Source organism: Mustela erminea, chromosome 5 (genome assembly GCF_009829155.1).
Source record: "Mustela erminea isolate mMusErm1 chromosome 5, mMusErm1.Pri, whole genome shotgun sequence".
Lineage (NCBI taxonomy): Eukaryota > Metazoa > Chordata > Mammalia > Carnivora > Mustelidae > Mustela > Mustela erminea.
In genome coordinates, this window is record NC_045618.1 from 50,140,351 (window position 1) to 50,162,619 (window position 22,269).

The 22,269-nt window shown below is 45.9% G+C and overlaps 1 long non-coding RNA gene across 2 annotated transcripts; it reads left to right on the plus strand.

Annotated features, from left to right (window-relative positions):
- Positions 1 to 100: 100 nt before the first annotated feature.
- Positions 101 to 20,678, plus strand: LOC116589917. 2 transcript variants are annotated; one of them, XR_004285450.1, is made up of 3 exons: positions 101 to 254; positions 16,796 to 16,913; positions 20,107 to 20,678. It is a non-coding gene; the product is annotated as an uncharacterized LOC116589917 (long non-coding RNA). The 2 variants fall into 2 exon arrangements; XR_004285449.1 differs by lacking the exon at positions 101 to 254 and adding an exon at positions 8,878 to 9,390.
- The last annotated feature ends 1,591 nt before the right edge of the window (positions 20,679 to 22,269 follow it).

A 22,269-nucleotide genomic window follows, 5' to 3' on the forward strand; every position in this document is an offset into this window, starting at 1 on the left:
GCAGCTGAGCTGAGAGGCTGGGGGTTTGGGACCCAGCCATCTGCAAAGCCCATCTGTGTGCGTGTTGTCAGATACAAGACAGATTTGTCTCTGTTCTGTCTCCTGCAGCCTTCTACAGAACCTCATGAGACGAGTCTCAGAACAGGCTGCTGGACAAGAAGGGGTACAGCTTATTTAGCCCCCTCTGATCCAGGATTGCCCATGGATGTTCCTGTGTTGCACAAGGGGGTTCCTGTGGACATCTCACCATCCTGGTAGGACGGGAAGGGGAGAGCGGGGAGGACCCAAGCGGGACTCAGGCAGGCACACTTGCACAAAACTGAGCAAAGCTGGTGTGCATCTGGTGGCCGTGGGGCCAGCTGGCCTCAGAAAGGCAGCTGAGGGTCTGCAGTGATGCCCGGAGGTGATCAGTGTAAGTTGCGGAGAGGAGTGAGCACAGGAGCAAATTAGCAGTGGTAGGAGACTATGAATTCCGGAATGCACACAAGGCCCAGACCGGTGTGCAGCGCAATGGCAGGAGGTGCAAGGAGGAACTCACTCCAGTTCCTGAATGGTGCTGTGTTCTGTCCGGCCCTGAGGTCTCCGCACAGGCTGTTCCTCCGGCCAGGTGTGCTCTTCCCCGCCCCACCTTCCTCAGCCCCTTGGTTCTGCTCACACTTGCCCTCGGATCCCAGACATCGCTGCCCTGACAAGCTGGTGCTCTCTGGGCTGGGCTTGGAAAGAGCCTTATTGAAATGGGATCTCTGCAGCACTATCAGTATTTAAAACATTGTATTTATTTATGGGTCTATTTCATAGGCATTTCCTTTCTGGGACTGTAATCTTTAAGCAAGATCCTAGCATGCCCCACAAAGGGGAAGTTTAATCCTTTGGCCAACGTGCTCTCGCAGGGCTCCCCCTTCATGCCTCCAGTGCCCCACCTTCTCAGTGCTCTGGGCCTTCACCCCTCTGTGTTTAGGCCAGTTTCCCTTAAGGGCCTTCTCCACATAGCCCTAGGGCCATATCCTATTTTGGCCTAAATGTGATCTCCTTCAGAAGGCTTCCTTAGTGGGGCGCCTGGGTGGCTCAGCGGGTTAAAGCCTCTGCCTTCAGCCCAGGTCATGATCCCAGGGTCCTGGGATGGAGCCCCGCATCGGCCTCTCTGCTCAGTGCAGAGCCTGCTTCTCTCTCTCTCTGCCTGCCTGCCTCTCTGCCTACTTGTGTTCTCTGTCAAATAAATAAATAAAATCTTAAAAAAAAAAAAAAAGAAGGCTTCCTTAAGTTGCTGTCGCCAGGTTGAAAAAAAAATTCACCTTTCTCCCTTTTCCTCTACCCCTGCACCCTGCACAACCGCCCATGCTCTCTCTGTCCCCACCCCCCAGAGCTTGCTGCCAGCTTGTCTTAACTGTGGACTTCTGCTGGGTGCACCATGAGGGCAGGAGACAGGCCACATCCAATTTTGTGACCCCTCCCACCCCCACTGCCGTGTCTGGCATGAACACATGTGACTCGGAAGGATGCCAGCGCCCCGGCCCCTGGAAACCTGATTGACTGAAACTCTCATTTCAGCCCCCAGGGGACACAAAGCCTCTAAGATAGAAATTTCTGCAAATTGTCCCCACCCACTTTGGCTCCAGACTCCTGCCTCTGTGAATGCTGCTTTTCCATTCTGCTGCTCCCTTATTTACTCCTTGGAGCCCACCCAAACTTCAGGCTAAGTCTTTCTCTTTGGTCTCCCACTCCAACGTCCCTGGGGCAGCCGGAACCTTACTGAAGATACAGTCGGTATCTCACTGGGCTTGGGGCAGTGAGAACCTCAGTTAAGGTTACATGTTACACATTTTACTTTTTTGTTTCAAGTTCCTCCAGCCTTCTTGCTATTGGCTACTCCCCTCTGCCCCCTACCCTCTGGGCCCAGGCCCTCTCACTCTTGAGCAAACAAATCCCCGTTGCTCCCATTCCAGGCTGGCTGTGCAAGGTCAAGGCCAGATGGATGGTCAGCAAATCAGCGGTCTGTTAATGCAGCCCGGCCTCAGATGAAATGGAGGCTTACATGGGACCCTGGAGGCCCCTCCACGGTCCTTTGGGGATTCTGAAAGCCCCAGTCCTGTTAGGTCTGGCCTCCTTCCCTCTCCCCGCCCTAGGGGCCTGGCGTGGCTTCATCCCGTGGCTTGCAGTCAGATCCCAAACAAACCGCCTTTCTGAGGGACAAATACCCTGGAACCCACTATCTCCTCCTCTAGCGGCATCACGTTGCTCCCTGCAATCTTAATCTCCCCAGCAGGCCAGGCTGTGCTGGAAAAAGCATCCAGGAGAAACCGGATCTTTCCAAACAAAGCCTGGGCTGTCCCTGCCCCCCCACCGCCCCTTTGTCCTCTGGGTGTGCCCTGGCAGGCCCAGCCCGCAGCCCCACCCTGGAAAGCTCCCCGGAGCTCCATGCTGTCCTTTCTTTAGTGTCCAGTTCCGGGGACTTCCGTGAAGGGTCTCCAGCCTGTTCTGTCGGCAAGAGGAGGTATGCGGAGGAGGAGGGAAGGACTGGGTTTTGAGAGCAGAGTAGCTGGGTTTGTACTCCCACTCCGTCAACAGGGTAGGTCATCACGAAGCTGGCTCGGTGACCTCCGGTGAGCCTTCCAACCATTCTGGGCCTCAGTGTGCTCATCTAGAACTTGGGCATAATGACAGTGCTGCAGCTTCACAAAGTATCTGGGACACTAAGTCAGAGCAGGTTTGGAAAACATTCTGTAAACTTCAAGTAAACCATCAGTTGCTCATTGTTAATGGTCCGGAATTGCTGTGTGACCTTGGGAAAGTCATTCCCCTCTTTGGGCCTCCGTTTCCTGATGTATAAAGTGAAGGGGGCAGAAGGCTGAGCTCGAGGAGGGTTTTTCCCTTGGACTACACGGTGATGTAACTTTCATGTCAACTTTCTTAGGTCATACTCAATTAAGCTGTAACATATATAAGAAGATGCACCCATTCTGAAGAGCAATTAGTATCCAATAAAATGGGTTTTGACAACGTGTCCATCACAATCACAATTCACATCCTTCTCCCCATAAAATTTTCTCATGTCCCTTCACAGTCACCTGCCCTTTGCTCCTGGAGCTAGAATGTCACATGATGGTATCCTACAGATGAACTCTGTTGTGTCTGGTTTCTTCCAAAAGCCAGTATGATGTCTGTGAGATTCAAGTGTGCTGTTGGGTGTACCCATTGTTTGTGCCTTTGTGATGCTAAGGAGGATTCCACAGTGGGGAAAGACCACAATTTGTTCATGCATTCACCTGCTCTTGGACATGTGGGCCATTTTTGTTTTTTTTCCAGTTTTTGGCTGTTATGAATAAAAGCTCCCCTGAGCATCCGTGTACAGGTTTTTGTTTGAACATAGGGCTTCACTTCTCTAGAATAAATACCAGGGAGGGTGACTGCTGAGTCATGTGCAAAATACGCAGCCAACCTGCTTTCCTACCAGAAGTGCGTGAAGTTTCCAATTGCTCCAAGTTCCCCGCGGCGTCTGACACTGTCTGTCCGGGTTCCTTCCTCCTCCTGGCCTTGAGTCCCTGCCACTGCCCGGGGCCCACGGCTGGCCCACACCACTTGTCCTCCCCGCGTTCCCACCTTCTCTGACCCATGCTCAGGCCTGGCACAGGCCACCAGCCTGCGGGGAGGGGGCTCCGGGGAGACAAAAGCTCTCCAGCTCCAAGGAGACCTGGCTGGAGGTGGGATTTCAGATGCAGCCTTTCCACAAAGCCAAGTAGGTAGACTGGGGCCTTTCAGGATCACTGGCTTCCAAGCGGCCGAGAATTTTGTTTTGCTCATTTGAATGGTTCCTTTCTATGGATTCAGGTCTAGGTTCCTGTATCACCTTCTTGAAGAGGGCTTTCCAGGTCACCGGGCCCAGAACCAGATTCTCTGGGGCCTGCCTGAAGCTTATTTAATTTTTGAGAGTGTTCTTTAGGAAAAAGCATCCCTGATTGAGAATAAAAAATTTGGTAGGGCAGTATCTAGAATGGGAACAGGAAGGCACCCAACCACGCAAAAAGCCTTGAGGCGTAAGCCTTATTTATTTTGGGGTGAGTCCACTTCTACTGTTCCCACTGAATGAAACAGGTACCCTGTGTCTCTAGGCTACCCTGTGCCTTGGTTTCCTTTTTTTGGATGCTGTCCATGATGTCACACTCTATCTCTCTTTGTTCACTGTTCTCCCCCGCTGGAATGTACTCTTGTGAGAACGAGGGTTTGGGGGTTCATCCCGTATCCCCAGAGCCCACAACAGTGCCTGGTACATGGTGAATACTCAACAAACATTGATGAAACCAAGAAATAAAAGCTTTCCAAGGGCCACTGCCTTTCTACTCATGTGAGATGGGGTTTTAAAAGTGAATCATCGAGGGGCCTGCCTTTCTGCCTACTTGTGATCTCTCTCTCTGTCAAATAAATAAATAAAATCTTAAAAAAAAAAAAAAAAAGACAGTGCGTAGAAAGTGCCTGGCCGGGAGCAGTGCTCGGTAAATATCACATTCCCAGTCTGGAGCCAGAACAAGGTTCTGTGCACCACCAGTACGAGTCTCCTATTTTTCTATATGATGATTCACTTTTTTTTTTTTTTTAAGATTCTATTTATTTATTTGACAGAGAGAAATCACAAGTAGACGGAGAGGCAGGCAGAGAGAGAGAGAGAGAGAGGGAGAAGCAGGCTCCCTGCAAGCAGGGAGTCTGATGCAGGACTCGATCCCAGGACCCTGAGATCATGACCTGAGCCAAAGGCAGAGGCCTAACCCACTGAGCCACCCAGGCGCCCCTACGCACTGTCATCTTATCTTAAAGATTCTCACAGCAACCCTTAAGAAGGGAGGTGGCCACCATAGTCTCCATTTTGCAGGAAACTGAGGCCCAGCTGGATGAAGTCATTTGACCAAGCATCCCATGGCCTGTGAAGAGGCAGCTGGGAACGTCCACCCGGGTTTGTCCTTTCTCTTGCTCCACGGTCCCTCTGGGCAAGGTCCCTCTCCAAACTCTGAGCCCCTCAGAGTTCGTCACTCCATGTTCTGAGAGGAGGGAGGGGTGCCCAAGGCTGGAGTACTCAGAGCTGAACCCATGGTGAGCAAGGTTCCAGGCCTAGAGGAGAGGATGGGTCCTGTCCTTTGGGCAGCAGGGAGGGAAAAGAGAGACTCAGTGCACCTCCTGGCCAACGACCTCCTTGAAGCTGAACCTGGCCAGCCTGGAACGGAACTGTGTTTGCTGTTTAAAAAAAAGGCACAGAGACTGGGTCCCAAAGAGGGTGAGGTTTGAGCTACTTCCAGGACTTGATTTAATGTAAAGAGACTAAGGAAAGTACTGGGAGCCCAGCACTACTTCCTGCCCCAGAGGCCAGAAATTCCACCAGTTCCCGCCCTGAGATCTTGTGAGCGGCTGGCACCTGTCTCAGTCAACACGTTCTCCTTTCCTCCTGTAGACCGGATCACGAAACACTCACTTCCCAGCTTGACATAAAGATTAATTAAAGTTACAGCATATGAAAGCATTCAACACCTGTGAATTTGCGCTCCTCCCTGGCTTTTAGAAAAAGATCTCAGACTTCTGGCTAATGTCCGTCTGGTAACCCTTCATTCCCCGGCTGGAAACACTGACCTTTGGTCCAAGATCAGGATCAGACGTTATCTTCTTCACAGGGTCATTGTTTGAGTCACAAGCAGCCTTTTATTTAGCACCTACTATGGGCCCGGCACTGCTCATCTGTCATCTCTTCTTCCCCACAATCCTGAAAAGTCAAGTTGTTTCCATTAAAAAAAAAATTATTTATTGAAAGATTTTATTTATTTGATACACAAAGAGATCACAAGTAGGCAGAAATGCAGATAGAGAGAGATGGAGAAGCAGGCTCCCCACCAAGCAGGGAGCCCCATGCAGGACTCGATCTCAGGACCCTAGGATCGTGACGTGAGCCTAAGGCAGATGCCCAACTGCCTGAGCCACCCAGGTGCCCTCATAATCAAGTTCCTTATTCCCATTTTGCTGACAGAGAGATGGAGGCCCCTTGGATAACAAGTATTGTAGCGGAAGTGAGGAGAGTGGGTCTTGTGTCACTTCCCAGGTCATTTTTCTCCCGTCTTCCTCCCTACTCTCGATTCCAACCACAGAATGCTATGCTGCTTGACTTGAAAAATCATCTAATATTTATTTACTGAGTGCCTACTCTCACTGTGTGGGCTCAGGGCCGGCCTCATCCTCGCCTTCAAGGAGCCCGGAGGGTAGCAGAGGACAGGGATGGGGAGGGAGGGATTCTAAGATCTCGTGGCCGGTGCATAGTGGAGGCGGCTGTGCTGCTGTGGGGGTGCGAGAGCCCAGCGGGGCCGTGATCAGTACAGGACCCAGCAACCCACCACCAGTGTCGTGTTGGTGTGTGCGTGCGTGTGCACACACCCAGTGGGACATGCTTGTGACAAAGAGAGACGAGATGCAGTTGCTGCCTGGTGGGGTCATGCAGTGCCCCCGACTGCACTGAGTCTCAATTTCCACTTTCAATGAAGCACTTTTAATTTCATCTTTCCAACGAGAGCTATTTTTTGTAAATTGAGGTATCATGACATACATTATATTAGTTTCAGGTGTGCAAGGTGATTTAACATTAGTGATCTAAATGATCACAATAAGACTCGTTAACAACCATCACCATACATAGTTATAGAATTTCTTTTTCTTATGATGAGAACTTTTAAGATTTACTCTCGTAGCAACTCTCACACATGCCACCTGGTGTTACTAGCGATTGTCTCCATGCTGGACGTTACAATCCCAGGACTTGTTTATTTTATAGATGGAAGTTTGAACCTTTTGACCCCGTTCGCCCACTCTGTTCCCCATGCCCTACCCCTGCCTCTGGTAATGGCAAATCTGTTCTCTGTATCTATGAGGTTGGTTTTTGTTTACTAACTTTTTTTTTTTTTAATGAGAGCTTTGATACCAGCATGGGGCAATAGGCTGGAGTTTGTTGAGAACAAATTGGCGCTTTTTTTTTTTTTTTTTTTTACTAAGAGGCAAAATGTTTACAAAGGAAGTCCTTTTGATACTGATTTAACAAGTAGACTTCAAAAAATATGCATATAGTTTTAACTTATTATTATTTGAATTTGAAACATACATTAAAAATAGAGAAAATAGTATAATGAACCCCCTACGTATCCAGAAACTAATTTCAATGGTTATTAACATTTGGTCATTTCTTGAAGAAATGGATTCTTGGGGCTCTTGGATGGCTCAGTTGGCTAAGTAGCTGACTCATGATTTCGGCTTGGGTCATCATCTTAGGGTTGTGAAATTGAGGTCCAAGTTGGGCTCTGCTCTCAGTGGGGAGTCTGCTTAAGATTCTCTTTTTCTCTCTATCTCTCCACTCCCCCCCAATAAATAAACAAATCTTAAAAAAAGAAGAAATGGATTGCTGAAGAGTGAAATAAATTAGACTTCTGCCAAACATTCAATGTCATTCATTGCATGCCTATTGTTTTTCTCTGATGAAAGAAGTAAGCACAATTTAGAAATCTATCCCGAGTTTACTGAAGAAGTTATAGAGACACACACAGCTTGCCTGCCTGTGGGGCTCTAAGGGTGTCTGGTAGATAATTCAGATTCTTAGGCTGTGGAGAATCTGGGCAGAAAAATATCTCACTAGTCCATCTCTCCCAGACCTGACGTCCTGTGGTTCTCTTATCTGCAGAGAGAAAAAGCCCATTTATAACTTCTCTGCTCGGGTCTTAAATGTGGTGGCAAACATTCAGGAATGTGTCTTCTTGGAGCTTATAGCCCTGAGAGATTCACTTAGAAAACAAGGCCTCCTTGTCTCCTGTTCTGACTCTGGGGACATGCTTTAATGAATTGCCCTCAGACCCGAATTGGCCTAACCCGCAAGCAGCTGCAGTACCCCGAGACCAAGCCCAAACCTGGTGGTGTGGAAAGTAACCCTTAGCTCTGCACCCATTAGCTGTGTGGTCTTGAGAAAGTTGCTATCCCTCTCTGGGCCTTCACTGTTCCATCTGCAGATGGACTTTTACCGGGGTTAACTCTGTGGCCTCTGTAACCGAATGACCATGGGCTGTGGCCAGGTGCAGGGAGGGGGTGTTAAACACCACCTACGATGTGTTCAGTGCACTTGGGTGTACTCTGAAAAGGTGAATGGCTTTTTTGGTTTACTGGGTGGTATGCAGTTAACAAGAGCGATGCAGATGTCAGCTGAAGGCACCTAAGATCTAGATCAATGAGTCGTAGATCCCCATCCTGAAGCCTCACCACCTCTCCAAAGAATTCCATAGATCACTAAGGGACCTGATGCTCTCAAGGTGCAGATCCAGAAACCCTCCTGCTCTTTTACCCTTCCCCGCCCCCCCCCCCCCATCATTCGTTCTCCCCTCCTGAGAGAGGTCCACACACATGAAGATCCGGGAATGTGCAGACTCTCCCATCCACCCAAGGGGGGGTCAGATCAAGCATCACTCAGCTGTGACTTAAAACCACTCTTAAGTATTTTCAAACTCTGCCTTGCTGCCTTGCTCCCAGCTGCCCAACCTTCCCCCACTGACCGGTTTCTCCTTTTCCTTTCCTTTTCTGATTCTCTCCCCCTCCATCCTCAGGGATATCCAAATGCTTTTCCTTCTGTTCCGCACAGCAGCACCCAGGAGCTCTGGCCCACAGGTGCACATGCTCAAACCTGCCAGCATGCTTGCCAGGTGGAGAGACTCCACTCCATAGCTTCAAACTTCCATTAAAAAATGTCATCATAAGGATTTTTGAAAAGCTTTACAAGGCTTCAGGCCTAGCTGCACCCCACCCTGCCCCCGCTACCCCGGCCAGGGGCAGGGAGATAGCACTGCCTCTGATTCATTCTGATTCATTGTCCATGAGGTTGAGCCCTGTGCTGTCTTTTGGACAAACTTGCCCATGAGAACATGCCTTTGATGCCACTCCTTCCTCCCTGGCTGTGTCCAGTCTTGCTCTCTCGGTGGTCTTCCTCCCTCTGCAATCCAGGCCCCTTCTCCTCCTTCTGGGCTGATGCTCAGGGCCATGTGTGTGGGAAAGAGGGAACATGCAGAGTTTGGCTTTGAGTGTCTGGGGCCTGGGCACCCCCTGGGGTGGGGCTGGGTGAGGTTCTCTCCTACAGAAGTTCTCCCAGGATGAGCCCAGCAGGCAGAGATCCCAGATCTTGGGTCTCAACTGGTGCAGGTCCCAGGGTGAACTTGGTGCAGAGATACAGAGGAAGCAAAGAGGAAAACAGCTATGCACAGCGATGCAGCTTGTCAAGGCTGGGAAGGAACAGCAGTGTTGCGGCAGGAAAACTGGCCTCTGTACTTCATCCGGGGCTCTCCACAGGCACCAGCCTACATGGGAAGCTGGAAAGGAGATCAGTGCTGTTGCTCAGGGGTGAGCTTGGGCTCTGAGTGGGAAATGACTTGCTGTGGTTCCTACCACGAAGAGAACCTGGTCTTGTGCCTGAGCGGTGGCCAGAGGGGTTACAGAAAACAGAGGAGTGGGGAATTGGGACTGTGGGTGTGTGGAGGCACAGGGATTCTTGAGCTGGGCTTTGAGTATGGACATTTGAAGACAGATGCCCTTCGCCACGGGGATCAACGTGGATGAGAAGGGGCTGAGGAAAGGAGAGCTCACTGCAGGCAGAGGGAGCAAGTCCTATGACCTATTACCAAGGTGGCTGAAAAGCTGGTCTGTGTGGGCAATGATGAATAATCCTGCGAGCCTGGATTAGAAAGGTGGGTGGGATGACCAGCGAGGGTTCAGTGGTCTCGGCCCAGGTATTTGGGCCTTTTTTTGTAGCCCACGGTCATCAGAGGGTTTTAAGCAGTCAAGTGACAATGTCAAGGGTACCTGGGTGGCTCAATCAGTTGAGCGTCTGCCTTTGGTTCAGGTCATGATCCCAGCATCCTGGGATTGAGCCCGATGTTGGGCTCCCTGCTCTACAGAGAGTCTGCTTCTCTCTCTGCCTCTACCCTCCCCATGTTCGAGCTCTCTCAAATAAATAAATAAAAATCTTAATTAAAAAAAGGGGGGGCGCCTGGGTGGCTCAGTGGGTTAAGCCTCTGCCTTCAGCTCAGGTCATGATCACAGAGTCCTGGGATGGAGCCCTGCATCGGGCTCTCTGCTCAGCAGGGAGCCTGTTTCCCACCCCCCTCTCTCTGCCTACTTGTGATCTCTGTCAAATAAATAAAATCTTAAAAAAAAAAAATGTCAGGTGTGCCTTTGGCTGCTGGATGGCTCCCAGGGAGCAATGTGGATGGAGCAAGAAGGCCCATTAGGCATCCCCTGCCTCATCCAGGCGAGAAGATGGCATAGGGGACGAATGTGAGAGGTAGTACGTATGCATCTGGTCCATTGGAACTGCTGTGTGACATTTCCCCGTCTGGATAAACCACAGATCTCCATTCTCCCAATGATCTTCATTGCCACTTTCTCACCATCACAAATGGGACCGCAATGGACATTTTTGTACCCCTCTCCTTGTGTGCCTGAAACTTTTCAGAGTGGCTACCTAGAACTGGGTTTGCTGTATTGTGGGATTTGCCCATCTTCAAATCTACTAGATAGTCTTAAATTCCTCCTCGAAGGGACTGTACCCACACAGTCTCTTGTCAAAAAGCATAAAAGTGCCGTGGGCTTATGAGCATTGTCAGTCTCACAAGATTTTATTGATCTGATCAGTATGAAATAGAATCCTCTTGTTCCCATTTGTTGCCCTGATTATCAGGGAGATAACGCTTACTATTATTACTTTTTATTTGACAGACAGAGATCACAAGTAGGCAGAAAGGCAGGCAGAGAGAGGAGGAAGCAGGTTCCCCACCGAGCGGAGAGCCCGACGCAGGGCTCGATCCCAGGACCCTGAGATCATGATCCGAGCGGAAGACAGAGGCTGTAACCCACTGAGCCACCCAGACACCCCAGATAAAGCTTATTTTTATGTGATTATTCACCACACTGTTTCCTTCTGTTCCTATGCCTTGCCCAAGTTTGTTGGGTTGTTTTTTCCTTACCGATTTGTTGAAGTTCTCTATGTATTCTGGATACTGATCCTTTGTTATTTAAAATAACTTTTGTGGGGCTGCCTGGGTGCTGCATTGGTTAAGTGTCCAACTCATGATCTCACCTCAGGTCTTGATCTCAGAGTCGAGAGTTCAAGCCCCTCATTGGGCTTCATGAGGCATGAAGCCTACTTTAAAAAATAATAATAATAAACGAATAAATAAATAAAACAAAATATCTCTTCAATCTGTGACTTGTCTTTTCCATTTCATTTACAAAAGCCTTTGTCAGGCAGAAATTTTAAATTTTAATATATTCCAAAATTAAAAATTTGATAATTTGTAGTTAATGTATCTTGATTAATTTTCTTCCCATACTGATGTTACATAGAAATTTTTTTTTCTCCTATTTCTTCTAGAAATGTTAATTTTTTTTTTCACATTTAGATCTTTATTCACCTTGGATTGTGTGTTTGCATACAATGTGAGGAAAAGGCTCAATTTAATTTTTTCCCTCAAACAATTAGTCATTTTCCCAGCACAATTTATAGAATAATTCATTCTTTTATTCATTACTTATCTTCATTGTTTATAGAATTCATTATGAGGATGTGTAATTCTACCTTTAGAACACATAAGCTGTGCTTACGGGTTTATGTCTGTGTGCTATAGATTCTATTGCTTGGCTTGTTTATCTGTTCCTGGAGTAATACAAAGTTTTAATTACAGCAGATAGCTTTATAATAATTCCTTATTCACCAGGTTTGGATTTCAAAATTACCTTGGCTATTGCTGGCCCTCTTTCCTCCCATATTACTTTAGAATCATCTTTTGTTTTTTTTTTTTTTAAAGATTTTATTCATTTATTTGACAGAGAGAGAACACAAGTAGGCAGAAAGGCAGGCAGAGAGAGAGAGGGGGAAGCAAGCTCCCTGCTGAGCAGAGAGCCCGATTTGGGGCTCGATCCCAGGACCTGAGACCATGACCCAAGCCGAAGGCAGAGGCTTAACCCACTGAGCCACCCAGGTGCCCCACTTTAGAATCATCTTATCAAGTTCTGTGAGAAAATCCTTTGGGATTTTCATGGGAATGGCACTGAACTTACAGACATGGTTTAGGGTAGATCATTGTTTTAATGCTACAGAGATATCCCTTCTATAGACGTGCCATATCACTCTATTATTTAAGTCTCTTTTTATGCCCTTCAGTACACCTTTACATTTGTCTCCTATAAGTCTTGAGTATTTTGTTAGATTTAATTCTAGATAACATGATTTGTCATTTTAAAGAAAACATATCTGATGTTTTAACACTAAGCACCTTTGCTGCATACTTTTCAAGAACACCCCTTTTTATTTTTTATTTTTTTATTTTTTATTTTTTTTATTTTTTAAGATTTTATTTATTTATTTGACAGACAGAGATCACAAGTAGGCAGAGAGGCAGGCAGAGAGAGAGAGAGGAGGAAGCAGGCTCCCCGCTGAGCAGAGAGCCCGACGTGGGGCTCGATCCCAGGACCCTGGGATCATGACCCGAGCCGAAGGCAGAGGCTTTAACCCACTGAGCCACCCAGGCGCCCCAAGAACACCCTTTTTAAAAAAAAATTATTTATTTATTTTAGAGAGAGTGAGCGAGCACACAAGCAGAGGGAGGGGCAGAGGGAGAGGGAGAGAATCTCAAGCAGACTCCCTGCAGAGCAAGGAGCCCGAACCGGGGCTCGATCTCACCTCCCTGAGATCATGACCTGAGCCAAAACCAGAGTCAGACGCCTAACCAACTGAGCCACGCAGGCATCCCATCCAAATTTTCTTTTTTTAGATTTTTTTAAAAAAGATGTATTTATTTGAGAGATATATGTTTGTCTTTAACATGTGCTTTGAATTAAACTGTAAATAGGTTTGCATTTTACCACAATTTTTTCACATAGTTTTTCTTCATTTTCTCTGTTACTATGGTGAATTATATTAGTTACTTTTTTTGACATTAAACCTTCCTTGCATTTCCAGGATAAGCAGCATGTGGCTAGGACAGATAGATGGATGGATGGAGAGAGAGAGAACTGTATTTGATATGCAGGACTGTCTGGACCAGGGGTTGTAAGGGACAGGGCACAGTCTTAGGAGACAGGTGCATTTATAGGGGGAATGGTGCTCCCTAGGCTTCTGGAAGTCTAAAGCTGGCTCTTTCTCTGCTTGTAATGTTGTGGATTTCTCCTAGGCCCAGCCACTCCATCGAGACCTCCAATTGCTAATCTTGTGGTGTGATGCCATCTTGACTCCGCTGGCCATCTGGTCCTCCTGGTCAGACCCTCTCTGTCTGGTCCTGTCTCCTGGAGAGCAGACATTTTTCCCCCTCAACCTCTTCACCATTGCCCTTGGTAAACGCCTGTTTCTTTGGCCCCCATCAGCAGAGTACCCCTAATGCAGCCCTTTCTCCTTACTCTCTCTCTGCTGCCAGGCAGCTCTCTGTGAACTTGCCTTTAGGATTTTCAGGTGTGGGCAAGCCTTTAGGACTCTCCCAGTTCTGGAAACCCCTACAACCCCCTGGAAGCCCCTCTCATTTGGTTGAGGTGAAGGGGAAGCACCTCCCTGCACACTTACCTCCAGAAATACCCTTCTTTCTTCCAGACCTCTCCTTTCAGCAGCCAGACCTGGGTGGAGGCCCATGCTGGCAGAACTGGTTTCACAAACCTTAGCTTGCCCCATTGGAGGCCAGGCGGTCTTTGGCATCTCGTTGAGGAATGGGGAAATGTTCAGCAACCACGTCTTACTCTTGGTCTCTGGAGCTTTAGCTGAGGAGGAGATGGAGAAAGTCCTATTTTATTTATTATTTACTTATTTTTAAAGATTTTATTTATTTATTTGCGAGAAGGAGAGAGAGAATGAGTGGGGAGAGGGACAGAGGGACAAGCAGACTCTCTTTGGAGCGGGGAGCCTGACGTGGAACTTGATCCCAGGACCCTGGGATCATGACCTGAGCTGAAGGCAGACGCTTAACTGACTGCCACCTGGGTGCCCGGAGAAAGTCCCATTTTACTACCCTGGTACAGTTTTCTAGGGCTTTACTTATTTAGTCTATTCTAAATTTATTGGCATAGAATTGGTCATAGTGTTCTCTTAAGAGTTTAAACCATATCTATAGACGTATGTATCCTCTTTTGCATTCTGAGTATATGTGCCTTCCCTATTTTTTGGAATCAGTCTTGTCAGAGCTTTGATTATGTGCTAGTGTTTTTAGAGAACTCAAAATTATATTGTTCCCTTGCATTCTATTTCATTAATTTATGCTCCCTTTCTTCTTTACCTTTTATTTTTTAAAAGATTATTTATTTATTTATTTGACAGACAGAGATCACAAGTAGGCAGAGAAGTGGGCAGGGGGCGGGGGGAAGCAGGCTCCCCGCCGAGCAGAGAGGCCGATGTGGGGCTCAATCCCAGGACCCTGGGATCATGACCTGAGCCGAAGGCAGAGGCTTAACCCGCTGAACCACCCAGGTGCCCCCACTTCTTCACCTTTTAATTGTGAAGTAAATCACACATACAAAAGAGTGCACACAAACTATGTGAATGCTTCTGGAATAATAATAAAATGAGCAACCGTGCATTCATGACTGAGTTTAAATAAAGGCAGTGCCAGGATCAGGGAGGGAAGTTCAGACATACCCCCCACCTCACCCCAGAGCAGCCACTATCCTAAATGCTCTGTTAATCACCCATTTACGTTTTACAAATGGGTTTGGCATGTCTATGCATCACTAAAAAGTTTATTGCTCAGTTTAGCCTTTTAAAAGGGTTGGCTAATGGAACATAATAAAAAAACAGAAACAAATAACTATTTCCTGAAAAAAGGAAAAGAAAAGAAAAAGACCCCAAGTGACCAAGTGACCAGAATCAAATTAACCAAAATCCTTACTTTATTTTTTTTAAAGATTTATTTATTTATTTATTTGACAGAGAGAGAGAGAGAGAGAGAGATCACAAGTAGGCAGAGAGGGAGAGAGAGGAGGAAGCAGGCTCCCTGCTGAGCAGAGAGCCTGATGCGGGACTCGATCCCAGGACCCTGGGACCATGACCTGAGCCGAAGGTAGAGGCTTAACCCACTGAGCCACCCAGGCGCCCCAAAATCCTTACTTTATGATATAGTCTCATCTTAGACATATGTGAGACCCCCTCCTGTTGTCCCCCGTATCTCCTCCACGCATCCTTCTCACCCTCCAACTCTCTTCCTCGCTTCCCCTCCCCTCCCCTTCTCTTTCCTTCCCTTCTCTTCCTTCCATTTTATTTCTTTTAATGTAATAAGTCCCTGTACTCCCCGACCCAACAAAACACAGGACCTTCATCATAGCACATTTCAAGCCACGAGGTGACTCTTTCCCAGTCCAAGTAACCATCATCCTGAATTCATCATTCTCTTGTTTTTGTTTTTTTTTAAAGATTTTATTTTTTAAAAAATATTTTTAAAAAAATTTATTTATTTGAGAGAGAGAGAGAGAGTGTGAGAGCGAGCAGGAGAGCATGAGAAGGGGGAGGGTCAGAGGGAGAAGCAGACTCCCTGCTGACCAGGGAGCCTGATGCGGGACACAATCCTGGGACTCCAGGACCATGACCTGAGCTGACGGCAGACACTTCACCAACTGAGCTACCCAGGAGCCCCTAAAGATTTTATTTTTAAATAATCTCAATAAAAATCTTAAAAAAAAAAAGGGGGGGGCGCCTGGGTGGCTCAGTGGTTTAAGCCTCTGCCTTCGGCTCAGGTCATGATCTCAGGGTCCTGGGATCGAGCCCCGCATCGGGCTCTCTGCTCAGCGGGGAGCCTGCTTCCCCCTGCCTCTCTGCCTCCTTGTGATCTCTCTCTGTCTATCAAATAGATAAATAAAAATCTTTAAATAATCTCTACACCCAACATGGGGCTCGAACCCACGATGTCAAGATCAAGTCCCATGCTCCTCTGATTGAGCCAGCCAGGGGCCCCTCTTGCTTTCTTATTACACACTTTTATTGTATTTATAGGTTTTCTCAAAAAGTATATTTTTAAATTTATATTTTAACTTTATAAAGAGGACATGATGTTGCATGTCATCTTTGGACACTTCTTCCTTAATATTATCATCACTAAATTACATCCACATGACTGAGTTCACGGCAGTTAATTTGTTTTTTATTGTGGTAAAATATACATAACATAAAATGTAGCACTTGAACCATTTTCTGAGAGTCCACTCCAGTGGCATTAAGTACATCCATACTGTTGTACCATGCTACTGCCCCTCGGAACAATGTGTTACTTAAACTATAACCCCTGGAGGATTTTACTAGTTACCAAGCACATTTAGATATGGCCTTAAGAAAAGCATATACTGGCAACAGGTCTTTGGGGAGAAGGATGATATAGGACCATGAAGTGGCAGCTGGGGATGCCCCCCTGCCCAGGGCAGAGCGCTGCCTGCTTCCGGGAAACTGAGCAGCTGGGAACGCCTGGTCAGCTCAGGGTGGAAGGAAATACTGCCCGCTTCCCTTTTCCATTATTGCTCCTTTCTCTTCCCAGAAGCACCCGTTGTTAGTTAGATGAGTCCTTCGAATGTGGTTGGTTAACTATAAACTTTATCCTTTTTGTTTGTCCACAAGACCTGTGACTAACGTTTAACCGATGAAGTCGGTTCTTCTGTTGACTTTTGTTTCTATCTAATAAAAGTGAGAGTGTGGAGTTCTCGTGGCAGCAGTCTTTTTGACTGTTGTCCCCTGCTCCCAGTCTCTTGCAGCTGACTTGTTTGTGCCTAATTCTTCTCTCATTCGCAGACTGGAAGCAGCAAGTGGTGCCCGAACAGGGACCAGACCAGACCTGATTTGATCAGAAACAAAACAGGAGAAGAAGCCCCAACATGAGTTCTGCACGGTCATGCCTTTTTCCCCACTGGTGAGTTATGGGCCATTATCACAGGGTATGGGTGATCTAGAGAGCACAAATGAATTTGTGCACAAATAAGTTTGTTATTGGGAAGGCTCCTAAAGGCGGCAGGAGCAAAAGTCAGCGAGGGCCAACTTACGGAGCTTTTAAAGGTAATTAAAGAACATTGCTCCTGGTTTCCTTAGGGACTTTAGATTTACAAACATGGGAAAAAGTAGGTCATGAGTTGAAAACTCTCGTATACTAAAGGAAAACCAATTCCAGTTATTATATGGCCTACTTGGACCCTCATTCTCACCGTTTTGGAGCCTTCACAAACCCCCGATTCGGAGAGTGATAATGAATGTTGAGGAGAAACAAAAAGAGGAACCTGAACGTGCCATCCAGGAGGAGAAAGAAACTATTAAGGCCACCAGAAGGGAATACATAAAGGAGGAAACTCCTCCTCCTCCTCCTCCAATAACAGAACAAAAGGTGCCCATGGCACTGTTGGCATCGGCTCCGCCGTTCTGTAAGAAGGCACCATTTAATGAAAAAGTTGAAAAGTGCATGCTATCAGCTATTCAAAAAGGCCTCCCTGAAGCACAGTGAGCGGGGGACCTAGATGCCTTAAATTTTAATTTCCCGATTATTATTACAGAACATGTAGCTCCAAGACATGATCCTAACAACCCTAATGGTGTTTATGAGGCCAAGCAGGAGCAATTTCCCTTCAAATTATTGAAGGGACTAAAACAAGCAGTACAAAACCATGGAGCTAATTCTCCATTTACAACGGGAATCATGCAAGGCATCACAGAAAGCAATTGACTTATTCCGACTGATCGGTCATTGCTAGCAAGAACAGTTCTATCTCCAAGTGAGTTCTTAAACTTTAAAACATGGTGGCAAGGTCATGCAGAAACAGCAGCTGCCCATAAGAGAGGTCATGATATTTCTGTCTCCATGGAACAGCTCATGCGTCTTGGGCTATGGGCCCAGGTGCAAGACCAGGTACTAATGATGATAAAGCTATTAAGCAGCTCCAGCATTGCTGTTTGAGAGCCTGGGAGAGAATAGAATCTCAGATAAGTGCTCTTCTTCTCAAAAAGTGGTACAAGGTCCAAAAGAACCCTATACTGATTTTCTTGCAAGATTACAAGAGGCTGTCAAAAGATAATCTTAAGGCTGCAGATACCATTATGCAACTGTTGGCTTATGAGAATGCTAATTCTGATTGTAAGAAATTGATAGCACTCCTTAAAGGCAAGGGAACATTGACAGATTATATTAAGCTATGCCAGGGAGTAGAAACTGATTTGTTAGCTCAAGCAAAGGCTGCCCTTAACACAAGAGAAATTACTTATTTCACAAGCCTTAGTGGAGGAACAGATAGAAAATGACATACTGAAGAATCTCAGAGTCCTTGGAATTCACCAGTTTTTGTTATTAAAAAGAAATCAATCAATGGCAGTTATTGCATTGTTTGAAGACAATTCTTCATTTAATCTGCTGATTCTTTATATACAGTATATGTTTTACAGCATATCAAAACTACTACTGTTTCTACATCTGATGTAATATGATCACCCTCATCACTGTGGCTATAAGTCTTCCTGGATGTTAGGCACAAATAAACAACTTCACTTATTGGGCTTATATACCCAATCCTCCTCTGCTCCATCCAGTAGAGTGGGGAGAAGATACAATACCAATTTATTTGAGTGCTTCAAAATGGGCACCTGGAATTTAAGATCCTGGATTGCTGCTATTGCCCTTAGAGGAGGGCACAAATATTAATCTTAACCTTTGGATATCAAAATAGACCATTATGTATTGGCAATCATTCCAGTTGCCTTGTCCCTGATGATCAGAGATGGTTGGTGGACCTTCCTACTAACAATTACTTGACTAAAGTTCAGTTAAATTTACTCTCCACTAAAGGATTCCTTGCCTATGAATATCGGGGTCCTAGCTATAACCAACTATTCCCTATTCCTGAATGCAAACCAACACAAATATGGTCTGATGAGGGAATTCGCCCTTTATGGGAGGATTGTCGAGTTTTTCACCCCAGTATTGTTATTAATGATTCCTATGGAATTGTATGGGACTCGTCCCCTAAGGGGATGGCAGTCACCAATTGCACTGGGGAACCTTGCTCCTCTCATCAAAAATTTAAAATGGCAAGTTTTTGATGATCCCAATTTACCACAAACCTTAACCTCAGGAGATGCACCTCTGGTCTGGCTTGGGCAAGGACTTTCTATGCTATCTCCTTTTATTATCATAGAGGACAAAAGAATTTATGGAAGGTCACCACTGCTTTAAATCGCGTAAGTTTGGAACGGCTCCTACATTCATCAGTCCAATAACTATGCATTTCCTTTTTTCCTTATGGATGAAGAATGGGTAAAAGCTTGTGTTAGAGATCCCTATGTTTTTGTTACTGGAAAAATGACTTTTGATCATAGCAGTAGAGAAATAGACTGTCTAAACTGTAAAATGTTCACCTGTGTAGATAATGTTTAGACAGACAAGTCTATCATTCTCATAGGTAGAAGAACAACAGGCATTTGGTTACCGGTGAAACACCACCGTGTTGGGAAAGCTTTCCAGATGCACATACTTCTAACAGTGTTGAAGGACTGGGTCCATAGAACAAAAAGATTTCTTAGGTTGCTTCTAACAGCTATTTTAGGAATTATAGCCATTACTGCTACAGCTACCACTGCAGGAATAGCCTTGGCATCAAACTGTACAAACTACACAATTTGTACAGAAGTGGCACGGGAATGCTAGCAAAGCCTGGAATCAACAAATGATCATAGATCAAAAATTAGATGAACATATCTGATTTAGAAACAGCCATGATACATATAGGAGATCATCTTCAGAATATACATCTTAGACTTCATATTTTATGTGACTGGAATGTTTCTTCTGTGTTACTCGCCATGCCTATAATGAAACAAATGTTTTGAAGCAAAATTCGCTGGCTTATTACTAACCATTATGGTGATTAACTTTAGATATCAAAACTTCAAGATACTATTCTAAGTATTACTCACTCATCATTACAATCAGTTCAGGAGTGAGTTTTACTCAATGATACCCTATCTGATTTAAACCCTTCTACTTGGATCAAACAAACCAGTCTCGGTGTTGTAGATGGAATGATTATTCTTATTATTGCTATAATCTTTTTATGCTTAGTCCTCAGAAGCATGCGAAAATCCCTCCAACGACTGAAGAATCAAACTGCAAAATCAACTTTCCTACTTCTTCACAAACAAGGGGGAGATGCAACTGCCCCTCGGAACAATGTGTTCCTTAACCTAGAACCCCTGGAGGATTTCTGCTAGTTACCAAGCACATTTAGATAGGGCCTTAAGAAAAACATATACTGGCAACAGGTCTTTGGGGAGAAGGACAATATACGACCGGGAAGCCGAGCAGCCAGGAACGCCTGGTCAGCTCAGGGCGGAACAAAATACGGCCTGCTTCCCTTTTCCGTTATTGCTCCTTTCTCTTCCCAGAAGCGCCTGTTGTTAGATGAGTCCTTTGAATGTGCTTGGTTAACTATACACTTTATCCTCCTCCTTGTTTGCCCACAAGACATGTGACTAATGTTCGACCTTCATCGGTTCTTCTGTTGGCTTTTGTTTCTGTCTAATAAAAGAGAGACTGCGGAGTTGCTCGGGTGCAACAGTCTTTTGGACTGTTGTCCCCTGCTCCCAGTCTCTTGAAACTGACTTGTTTGTGCCTAATTCTTCTCCCGTTCGCTGACTGGAAGCGGCAGATGGGAACAGGAAGAACAACACTAAGGGGCAGTGGAGAGCCAAATCAGGGAAACAGGGTACCCTGACTAGGGTCACAGGAGAGGATTTGACAGGAATCGGCAACTGGCCAGATTGAGAGGACAGTGGAGAGAACTTTCCACAGAGAATACACATCATGAAGTGTTTCCTTTCTGGGGTCTCAATATCCAGCTCATCTGTTTCAATTTATGGATTTGGGGGGGAAAGTTGTAGATCAAGAGGTGCTGGTCGAGCTCTCTAACCTCATGTGGGAGGTGGCCTCCCCTTGGAACTGTGCTCTGCATGTGAGCAGACAGGAGAGCTTAGGAATGATAAGCTTCTAAGGGGAGAGGAAGAAAGCACCCTCTAATTCCTCTTTAGTAACATGTTAGTAGGTAACATTTTCAATATGTCACTATGTCTGTAGCTCCGGTCAGCGGGTCGCTATTATTTTTGAGCAATAAACAAAAGACTGCTTTTAGTTACCTCTGTAAAATTGGCTGACCCATGCATGATTAAATATTCATTGTGTAGAATAAGGCATTTTCTTTGTATATAGATCATATTACATTTAGCTGGCAACCTGCTGAACAGAACGAATGAATTTCTTGTAATGGCGTGCAGCTTTTCCTGATTGCTCCGTCTCTTCCCTCTCAATCCCTCTCTCCAGATCCCTGTCACTGGCTTGGCCTCAATATACTATTTCTTGGTCACTTTTTAAAGAATGGAGGTGACATTCAACATACGCTTACCTATTTTAATGTGTACCATTCAGGGGGATTTTGTGCACTCACAGTGTGAGGCATCTCCCACTTCTCTGTGGTTTCCAAAGTTCTCTAGCCCCTCCTGTCCCCAGCAGAACACCCCGTTCCCAGGATGTCCTCCCTCCCTGCCCCTTCCCCCCCGCCCCCCCCCGCCCCCTTGGCGATCACTCATCCACTTTCTGTCCCTATGGATTTGCCTATTTGGGGTATTTCATATAAAAGGAATCAGATAATCTGTGCCCTGTCACGTCTGGCTTCTTTCACTTGCCATAATGTTTCTGAGGTTCTTCCAAATTATCAGCATTTCACTCCTGGTGACAGCGATGTCACAGTCTACTGTATGGCTACCTATCAGTGGTTTATCAATTCATCTTCCGATGAGCATTTGGGTGGTTTCTACCTTGTGGCTATTGTGGGCAATGTTGCTATGAGCATTTGTGTACAAGTTACTATGTTTCCATTTCTCTTGGATCTACACCGAGGAGCTGAATCGCCGGATTGTGTAATTCTATGTTGAACTTGCTGAAGAAGTGCCAGACTGTTGTCCCCAGCTGCTGTGCCATTAAACATACCCTTTTCCCATCCCAGCAATGTTAGGAGAGGTCTTACTCCTCACATCTTCACTACACTTGTTATATACACATTATATATATATATATATATATATATATATATATAATAAAACACTATACATATATATGTATATATGTTAAACATAGAGTGTTTTTTTTAGTTTGTATTGTTTTATTAGTTTATATATATTAAACATACAATGTTTATTAGTTTCAGGCATATAATATAGTGATTCAACACACCCATACA